The sequence below is a fragment of the Silene latifolia genome, chromosome 7 (genome assembly GCF_048544455.1).
Source record: "Silene latifolia isolate original U9 population chromosome 7, ASM4854445v1, whole genome shotgun sequence".
Taxonomy (NCBI): domain Eukaryota; kingdom Viridiplantae; phylum Streptophyta; class Magnoliopsida; order Caryophyllales; family Caryophyllaceae; genus Silene; species Silene latifolia.
The window spans coordinates 89,909,749-89,921,735 of NC_133532.1; positions in this window are offsets into that span (position 1 = coordinate 89,909,749).

Sequence of the window (11,987 nt, forward strand, 5' to 3'; positions counted from 1 at the left end):
TCAGGTCTATTGGCCACGCACGACGTCGGGCACTTATACGGTGAAGAGTGGATATGGCCTAATTTTTGAAGAGTACATGGTCAAAGCAGGAACTGTAAAGGACAATAGCAGACTTAATGATCGAGGTCGGCTTTTCTGTCGGAAAGTGCTTTGAAAATTACCAGCTCCGTAGATGTGGAAAATTCTTATCTGGAGGATTATACCAACGTTTTACCGACCGGGCACGAGTTTTCTAAGCGGAATATCGAAGTGGATTTTTTCTGTGGTATGTGTAAAGGGGATCAAAGAAGCATGGAAACTCCTGAACACCTTTTTAGGGACTATGGTTTTTCAAGTAGAATCTGGGCAGGCTCGGTCTTAGGCATTCGGGTTGAGGGTGCAGGGGGAATTCCTATTTCTGATTGGATATGTGACTGGATTCGCTATTTGAGCAAAAGAGAGGAGGGGACGTGCCAGGTGATCCATTTTGTGGCCATCTTGTGGTGTCTATGGACCCTGAGAAACAAAACCAAATTCCAGGATCAGGTTATTAACTCGCAAGTGATCACGAATATGTTCTATAATGATGTCTGGGAGAGAGTGCGAATCTTGTGTAAGTCACTTGCTTCGAGACAGGCTCGGGTTGACATGCGAATTGAGGAGGAGGGGTCGTCCCAAAAGGAGCTTATGGCTATTCGCAATGGTCATCCTATATGTATTTTAGGTAAGCCGATCGGGTGTACTGTGATACGTGTGAAAGTGGATGCTAGCTGGAACCGGAATCTTGAGGCGGCCTTCGGGTGGATTGGTTATGATGGTACGGGGCAAGAGCTGGGTCGAAGACAGGTGCGCACCAGAGCTGAATCGCCTTTGCAGGCTGAAGCTTTGGGAGTTCGTGATATTGTGGAGTGGGCACAAGAGTGGCGGATCCTTCATTTGGACATTTCATTGGATTGTTTGCAACTTATCAATCAAATAGCGGGGATTGACAAGGATAACCACAGGATTGCGGGCTTATTGGAGGACATTCGGGGTTCTTTTAGCTTCTTTCATTGTTTATGTTTTAACTTTATTCTGAGGCACCTAAATGGCTTTGCGCATAGCTTAGCTAAGCAAGCCATGAAACTGTGAAATCTTTATTTACAGCTGTCACAAAAAAAAAAAAAAAAAGATGGCAAAATATAAATCCTTTCATGTCTCACATAGAAATGGAAATAATGTTTTAGACAAAGTGGGTACATAATAACAATTATGTAAATTATAACTCAAAGCTATTATCTAAAACAAGTACATAAGTCTCTCTTGAAGTGGCGGCTACCGTAGCTCCATTTCCTTGTCGGAGATTCATATCATTCTTGTTTAGCTTTTCCACATTTGCAAGTCCCACTTGGAGTAATAAGTCCAACTTTGATATCTCCCAAATACTTGGGGCAATTTCGTTTCCAATGGCCCATGACATTACAATAATGACATTCTTCATAAGATTGGGCACCATTCTTGGTCTTGGTTGTGGTAGTCTCACTATTCATTTCCAATTCATTATCAGGTTTGGGTTTCTCACCCATCTTTGCCTTCTCTTTAATAATACCAATACTCCTTTCATTTGCAAGGACACTCTTGCTAGAACTTCCACTGAATTTAATATTTCTCCTTGTTTCTTCAAACGAGGATGCCTTGGGTTTAGCGAGATTTTCTTCACAATATTTTCTTACCAAGGTGGTGGGCATTTAAATTGGAGTGGGTGGTGAGGAGGTTGTAAAGAAGCAAAGATTTCCATCCTGACCAATGCCAACGCGTAATTCTATAATCGTATCATTGTCATACTCGGAGCATTTTTCATTGAATGATTGGAGCCATGAATCAATAGTGATTGGTGTAGGCGTGTTAGATGAATTCATTGCGTATAATTAACTACAAAAACGGAAATGAAGGAAATAATTAACATCTATCGTTTTAATAATACTCGTAAATTTCAATACAAGTATTGCATTTATAAAGTGACCTCTACCCAACTATTATAAATGATTCCGAGATTCAAATTCATATTAATACGGGTACGGTGAGCCGAGTCATCCCTTATTAATATAACGCGGTGGATTAACCTCTTAATCGATTCTACTTTCAGAACTCTCGGTCGATAAAAATTACTCTAATTTTCATCTTTAGCCCGGAACACATGCGACTACGGTCACGAATACTTCCGTTGAGCTCAATCCAAATTTCGATGTAATAACATTTTATTACCCACTTACCCAACGTAACAAGTTTAGTGCCCCGGTGAGCCGAATCTACTTCCTTATGAAATTAGGATTCATGGTTTCTACTATTTGGTAAGGCTAATTCTCAATTATTAAAAGTGAGAGGTCTTGTCAATTTATTATCTATCACGTTTTAAGTGAACTAAAGCGGTGAACTACGATAATTGTAATTGACACGGTCGATGACTCGATATGGTATGCATGTGTTGTTATGGCGATTTGGCAATGCATGTAACATATTAAAAGAAATGCAAAGCAATAATAAAATTCCTAGTATGGCCTTCCTAAAATAGAAAATCAAATAATCTATTACATATTCGGAAACCAACTCCTTTGGTCCCTTGAATCTTCAAGTGGCACGCCTCCCAAGAACACCGTCTTCGTCGGATCACCTTTCCGAATGGCACCGTCTTTGAAGATACTCCATAATTACAAATAATAATAATAATAATAATAATAATAATAATAATAATAATAATAATAATAATAATAATAATAATAATAATAATAATAATAATAATAATAATAATAATAATAATAATAATAATAATAATAATAATAATAATAATAATAATAATAATAATAATAATAATAATAATAATAATAATAATAATAATAATAATAATAATAATACAAAGCTATTCCTATTGTACATTTGTAAAATGGAAAAACTAGTAAAAATAAAAGTGATACGAGATCACATTAAATTACAACCGAATCAATATTCCCTTTCATTACGGGTAATATCGATTAAAACCAAGGGCATACTAAGATAAAATTACATAATTCAGAATTATATAAATAAAATACATTAAACAATTGAAATATGCAGCATTATAATATGTATCTATCATGCCAAATTATGTGCCAAATCGCCCTATTTAACTTGTATCGTTTATATAATCCGGTTTTATGGAAATGCGTGATAATAACTTCTTAACATCATAAATTAATACTTAAATCACATCTAAGCTCAAGTTAATTATCCTAACACTCTTCGGACTCAAAAATTAGTCATCACTCAATTTTTGACAATAATTCAACTTGATTTAATTTTTATGCTCATATTTGACCTTAAAATCAACATTTGTATGAAATAAATCCAAATTAAATTACAATAATTTCAAAATTTGAATTTTAAATTTTTAAACATTCTGGAATAATTCCATTACACTCATAATGTCAAAAATCATGGTTAAAATTTTCGAATTAAGTTTGAGAAAATATAGTTGCATTTTATCGGTTTTATCTCATAAAACATCTAAAGTATCCAAAATTAATCCAATCAAATTTACAACTTTAGATATGATAAGTTAAATATTTATGCAACCTAAAATAATTTTCTCATGCCATGTAATTCGTTTTAGCTATTTATGCTAAAATAGTCACTATTTATGCCATTTTTACTCTAAAAATTCATAAATCATGCAAAATGAAATCATATCATCTCAAAATTTACATACACTGTTTAAATCATGCATGTGACAACATATTAAAGTTTCATGGCCTGGTTCGAAGTTTAACTATTTTTAACCATTTCACCTCTTTTAATCTATTTTTATCTCATAAAAATCATAAAACATGCAATATTAATCAAATTAATACGAGATTTTACACATAACTTGTAAAATATGCATGTGAGGTCATATAAAATTTTTAAGGTCAGAGAGTAAGTTTAACCATTTTTAGTCATTTAACCTCCATTTATGCCAGTTTTACACTAAAAATTCATAAATCATGAAATATTAATCATATTAATATTATATTTTACATGCAATACATAACATATTCATGTGAGGTCATACTAAAATACCACGGCCATTAGTAAAGGTTAACTTATTTTAGTGAATAAAAGTTCATTTTACTCATAAAAATGTAATTATTTCACTAAAAATCATAAAAATGAGCAATAAATTACCATAAATCATAAAATTGACCTAAAAACATTTTAGGACAAGAATATATAACATGCAAAAATTTTCGTGGCTTTATCTTCATAAAACTCAAATTTTCGTTTTTATTTTAGTCATCTTATAACATCGTAAAAACAATAAACGATTTGCATGCAACATCCTATGCTCTGATACCACTTGTTAGGATTGTTTACCTATTACTAAACTCCTCTAATAATCTCTAATAATGAACTAATGAACTCCTTAATTATTTGTTCTTTAGATCTAGTGCATGCATAACAAAATAAGAGATTTATAAGAAAACAATGTCCCTTACATTGTTAATTTCGGTTTTGTGGGCACAAGTAAGGTCTCCTACTTTCACTTGTTCTTGAGCTATGATGAGTATTAGGATGATCCTCCAAAGACTCCAAGTATATAAGCCACTCCTCTTGATTGCACCAAAGATTATCCCTTATCTCTACTAAATAATATTTGCTAGATATTTGTTTAGTAGTATACCTTAAAATTGATTACTAATACTCATATATTACACTAATAATATTAGTAATCTAAAATGAACAATTTATGAAGATTCTAAAATATTTTAGAGAGTTGTGAGAGTAGTAGAGAGTTTGCATACAAGTATGAATGATGGTAGTGTAGTGTTTATAATAAGAGAACAAAACTCCCTTAAAGAAAGAGTAGCGAAACCGGTTGAGGCAAGGGAAAAGAGCCAAAAATTGGCATCTTGCTTTTCACTTTTTCTCTTCACAACACAATAGGTGTGTAAGCTAGTCTTTGCTAGCCATCATGATGTATAATTATACTAATAAAATAACATCATCCTAACAACCTACACTATCTAATATTTCGGTCCATTTATCATAAAATGGACTACCATTTTATTTTGTCAATTTGTCATTTGTCACACAATATGTCACATGTAGTATTTTACATGTTATTAATTAATTTAATGCATATTTATCACATAAATATCATTTTATAAATTAATTAAATTACATTCAACAAATTGACTAGTGATACTTGATCACATAAATAAAATGGGTCATTTAATTATAATTCACAACATCTTGTAATTATAATCAACCATTCATTCTTATCTCTATTGTTTCTCAAACAATAAACAATTTTAGTAATAAAGAATTTTTATTACTAAAATAAATCTTATTTAATCCCAGTACAATAAGATAAATATATTCTCTCTCACAAATGAATTGTTCAATTTTAAGGAATTGATTAACTTGCATCGTCATACAATTAATCAACTTTACAGATAAGCGCATCATCCTTTAGGTGTGACCTTAAGGGATCAACTGACCACCACCGTCCTACGATAGTAACGTCAAACTCTAGCAAGCCAATCGTTACCGATTAATGTTGATCAGTTGACTAAATAAATGAATCATCCCTTACGTATTTTTTATATGAGATTTAATTATGATATTAAATCATGTGATCGTACTATTGTTGAGGACACATTTTTCAACAGTTACCATGGTGGATAGCACCAAAACCAGACAAGTTATGGGTGCAATGGGTTCATCATGTGTATTTAAATGGTACTCCCTTATTGGAGTATAATCCTTCTATAGAATCTAGTTGGCATTGGAGGAAAGTGTGCAATGTCAAAGATCTGATTAAGGAGGGTTTTTTGGATGGACAGTGGAGTATTGGATCAGGGGAATATACAGCTAAAAGCTGATATTGTAACACCCCTATTTATTTAAGAGCCTTTACTAGGCATTCCTAGATAAATGAAAGTGTTACCATCTCAGTCTCATGAGGTAGTGAATACAAAGGTAAACGAAACCACAATACTTTAAATAAATATAGCGTTTAAATGGCCTTATTACATAATCCAAAATAAATAACTAAATTAATAAATACAACTGCAGCGGAAACTAAATAATACGAATAATAAATTGTTTGTTCTTCTAAGGTGATCTAGACAGCTAAGTAAATGCCATATCCTCTCGCCCTTTAGCTCCCCTTCTAAGCCAGCTCAAATACCTGAAATCAATCTGCTCTCCAATTATTGGTTCATCACAGGTGTTTAACGAATACACGGTCAACCCAACGGTTGAGTAGGAATATCTAAACAACAAGAACAATACAACAATAATGCAGAATAAATATGCAAATGATCAATCCCGATCACAACTCCAACATCCACACATCCTCCATAAACATGTATAACCTGAGACACCCATATCAATAACCCGAGACACCCTTTATCAATACCACGAGACACCCTTAAAAAACAATATCAATCCCGAGACACCCTTTTATATACCGCCACCCGTGGACCGGTTTTTCAATTTACCCGCCACCCTTGGACCGGGCGTCAATACAACAATATAATATACAATATGGATAATGATAAATCAACAAACACAATATTCAACCAACAAACAGCATCCAATTCCAATTAACGTTCACCAAATAAATTACACCAATACATATTCGAGTTGAGTAGATAACCTACCTCAGCGGCAAATCCAATAAAGCAGTCCAATAAAATAATCAGAAATACTCAACTTCAAAATCGTCACCTAAACGAAATATTATAATTTAATTATTAAATATTCAATTTACTATATTACTTTAATTAATAACAATTTAATTTAATTAATTATTTCCCGTGTAAATGATAACGTAAACAAGATTTAATAATTAAATAAAACTAAACAGCCAACCCATTAACCCCTCGTGACACAACCCACGACACTCCAATAATCATGGTTTAAAACCGTGTTCAATCCCTTCACCAAAACCCACTACCTATGACGAAACCCTTAGCCACCGTCTGCACCACCAAAACCTGCCACACCCTAGCCTGCACCACGGCCAATCCCAACAACCACCTAACTCCTGCTAAAACACCCTGTGCAACTCCCAATTTACACGCCCTAGACAGCCGCCGAAAACACGACACAAAATAACATAGCTCAAACACTCACCACCCTACCACCACCGTGGTCTCCCTAGACCCACGGTGGTCCCACCACCTGCCACGGCCTCACGCGACAACCCACGGCAACAAGAAATGACACACAACCCACAACCCGTATACAAACACCACAACTCGACACCTCACCGTACCAATCACCACCTGCAGCCACCCCGATGCCACCATTAGCACTACCCTTAGCCGACTTAGCCAACTACCCAGGTCCCACATTTATGCGACAAACATACAAGTAACAATTCCCGTCTTAAATCCGCGACAGCCACCCCTTTAGACAACAAATATGCCACCCACGGTGGTCGACAAAGGCCACGACTGGTCCCACTAGCATCCCTACGGTCAAAGGCAACTATTGAGGGTAACGACACTGTCGACGGTGGTTCATAGGCGTTTAAACAATAATTTAATTGAATACGACGATATAAGTATAAATTAAGACGGTCTTACCTCGAGACGATAATAATTGGATGAATTCTCTTATTTTTCTCCCTTGTCTCCCTTTGATCTTTCTTTCCCTTGCCTTAGATCAATTATTTGTTTTATTTATGTTGTATATGTTTATGGGTAGGTAGAATAGACTATTTATATAAATGTATGAAGGAAAGAAGGATGAAGTTTCCATAAAATAATTCTCTTTTATTTTTCCTTTTCTTTTAATTACTCTATATTAGCATTAGTAGTAACATACAATTATAATTCCGACTATATGCTCAATATTCACGTCCTACACGTGTCACACGGCCCAACATTATTTCCGTCTCAAGTATTATTTAATTATTTTATTTCTGTCTTACAACTTAATTATTCAATTAATTAAATTATTAAATATCATCTAAAACACATTTTAATATAATTCTACCGTCTAAAATACGAGGTATTACAGTCTTCCCTCCTTAAAAAGAATTTCGTCCCCGAAGTTCACCAAAATATCCAAACAACAGAAATAATATCTCAAATTAATTCCAACTAAATTTCTTATTAAATTCCTCACAAGATACTTTCATTATTAAATTATCATAAAAATGTTGTAAAAGACGAGATGCTACATTCTATCCCTCTAAAAAAAAGGGTTACGTCCCCGTAACCAACTAACTCAAACAAAAAGACTAGGATACTTTTCTCGCATAACAGCTTCAGCTTCCCATGTAGCTTCTTCCACTTTATGATTAGACCATAAAACCTTCACTAAAGCTGTCTCACCATTACGAGTCTTCCTCACTTTTCTATCCAAAATTTCCTTAGGCTCCTCAACATAAGACAACTGCTCATCAATCTCAATATGCTCAGGCTCTAGCACATGAGTAGGATCAGTCACATACTTCCTCAATTGTGAAACATGAAAAACATTATGCACTCTATCCAAAGCTGGAGGTAATGCTAAACGGTAAGCTACCTCTGCAACTCTGTCTAAGATCTCATATGGCCCAATATACTTCTGTCTCAGCTTCCCTTTCTTCCCAAACCTCATCACACCTCTCATAGGAGACACTTTAAGCAACACTTTATCTCCTACAGCAAATTCTATATCACTCCTTTTCAAATCTGTATAGCTTTTCTGCCTATCATGCGCTGCACACATCTTCTGACGAATAATGTGAGCTTGCTCCACCATTTCCTGTATCATCTCAGGTCCTAACACAACTGCATCTACCCTGTCATCCCAACACACTGGACTCCTGCACTTCCTTCCATACAATGCCTCAAAAGGTGTCATGCCAATACTAGCGTGGTAGTTGTTATTATATGAAAACTCAATCAAATCCAACCTCTCTTCCCATGATCCACCAAACTCCATTACACAAGCTCTCAGCATATCTTCCAAAGTCTGAATAGTCCTCTCAGTCTGACCATCTGTAGTTGGATGAAATGTTGTACTCATCTTCAACTCAGTCCCCATCAAAGATTGCAATTCTTGCCAGAACTTAGATATAAACCTTGAATCACGATCAGAAAAAATATCCTTTGGCACACCATGAAGCTTCACCACATTCTTGACATAAGCTTTAGCCAACTCAGCTTTACTCCAAGTATCTTTCATAGGAATGAAGTGAGCTGACTTAGTCAATCGATCCACAATCACCCATATCATATTATTCCCTCTCTGAGTCTTAGGCAACCCCACAATGAAATCCATAGAAATGCTTTCCCGCTTCCACTCAGGCACATCCAAGGATTGAACTTTATCTTGTGGTCTCTTGTATTCTCCCTTTACACTTTGACAAACCAAACATCTAGCAACGAACTCAGCAACCTCTTTCTTCATGTTAGCCCACCAAAAAGTCTTCTTCAAATCTTTATATAGCTTATCTCCTCCAGGATGAACAGAATATGGATTAGAATGAGCTTCAGTTAAAATCTTTCTTTTTAATTCTTGATCATCAGGTACACACCATCTGTTGGAGTATGTGTCCTCAACAATAGTGAAATCACATTATTAAAACTCATAATAAGAATACATAAAGGGATGATTCATTTTTATACGTCAACTGATCAACATTAATCGGTAATGATTGGCTGACTAGAGTTTGACATTACTGTCGTTTGACGGTGGTGATCAGTTGATCCCTTAAGGTCACACTTAAAGGACAATTCCCTTAATAGATAAATTAATTAATTGTATACTAATACGGATTAATTAATTCCTTAAAATTGAACAATTTACATATGTAAGTGGGAATATGAATCTTATCGTAATTCGAATAAATAAGATTCGTTTTAGTGATTAAAAAGTTATATTACTAAAATTTTGTTTATGAAACAATTAAACTAAGAATGATTAGTTAATTATAATTACAATGTGTTGTACATTATATTAACATGATCCATTTTAAATACTTGTGATTGTGAATTACTAGTCAATTATTATATATAATTGAATTAAGATATGTAATGATATTTAATTGTTAAATATGCATTAATATTATTAACAACATGTTACATGTTACATGTCACACATTACATGAAAAATTGACAATTGACAAAAATAAAATGGACTCCATATTACATAAAGGAGCCGGTTTTTAGAAGGTATATGGGGTGAGATGGTTAATTATTTTATATTGTGGAAAACACAATTATTAACTTCTTAACCTAATCTACAACCTAGTTCTTTTGATAAGAACAATTCTAAAAGTTGAAGGGCATGCATTGGGTCCTTAGACCACCCCCTACCCACCGGTTTTCCCCCCTCTTTATTTGATAAGAATTGTTCTTATTCTCCATGATATTCATTTCTTAGATAATTCACTACTCACTTCTCTCTTTATCTCTCTAAAATAAATTTTAGAAAAATATTGTTCAAAAATCTAATACTATTTAGATTACTAAAAGTAGTAATAAAGAATATTATTAGATTATATTTTAAGGTCTCTAATTATATATCTAGTTAATATATTAATTAGAATTAAGGGTTTGTCTTGGTGCAATTGAAAGGAGGTTCTCACAATATTGAGACTAATGGGATCATCCATTTACTTTGAGCTCAAGAACAAGTATAGAAAGGTGTTCTTACTTGTGCCCTATAAACCGATTTCATCAATGTAAGGAACTTTGTTCTTACTTTTCTATTTATATTATGTTATGCATGCATAAGATCAACATCTATTTAATGAGTAATTTAGATATATAATTAAAGAGTTTAATGAGAGTGTTTTTGATTCCTTTCAAGTGGTATCAGAGCTCAGGTTGTTGCATGCATAATCGGCTTAGTTTTTCCGACTAAATTAAAACTAGAAATTTGTGATTTATATGATTAAGCCACGAAATTATTTTGTATGTTATGTATTCTGGTCCTCAAATGTATTTAGGTCATTTTGATGATTTATGGTAATTTTTGGCTCATTTTAATGATCTTTAGTAATTTTATTACCTTTTAATGTATAAAATGGTAATTTTGTATAAATTTGACCTTGAAATTTTATATGACCTCACATGCATATTTTACTTATTGTATGTAAAATTTTGTATAAATTTGATTTATTTTGCATGATTTATAATGTTTATGAGATAAAAATGACATAAATGGAGGTAAAATGGTTAAAATTAGTTAAACTTCGAAACATGCCATAAAATTTTAATATGTTGTCACATGCACATTTTACTCACTGGTTGTAAAATTTTAGATGAACTTGATTCATTTTTCAAGATTTATGAATTTTTAGTGCAAAAATGACATAAATTGTGACTATTTTAGCATAAATAGCTAAAACAAATTAAATGGCATGACAAAATTATTTTAGGTTGCATTTTTATCCTACATATCATATCTAAAGTTGGAACATTGATTATATTAATCTTCATATGCTTTAGATATTTTATTAGATAAAACCGATAAATTGCAACTATATTTTTCTCGAAATAAATTCGAAAATTTTAACCTTGATTTTGACATTATGAGTGTCATGGAATTATTTCAGAATGTTCAAAAATTTAAAATTCAAAATTTGAAATTATTGTAATTAAATTTGGATTTATTTCATAAAAGGTTATGAATGTTAAGGTCAAAAATGAGCATAAATGATAAATCAAGTTGAATTATTGTCAAAAATTGAGTAATGACTAATTTTTGAGTCCTAAATGGTTAGGATAATTAACTTGGACTAAAATTTGATTTTAGTATTATTTTAATAAGTTAAAAATCGCGAATAACCATAAAACCGGTTTATATTTACGATATAAGTTTAAATAGGGCGATTTGGCACATAATTTGGCATGCTAATTACATATTATAATGCTTCATATTTTATTGATGAATGTCATATTTCTTTTATATAATTTTGAATTATGTAATTATATCTTAGTATGGCCTTAGTTTTAATCGATATTACCCGTAATGTAAGGGAATATTGATTCGGTTGTAATTTAATG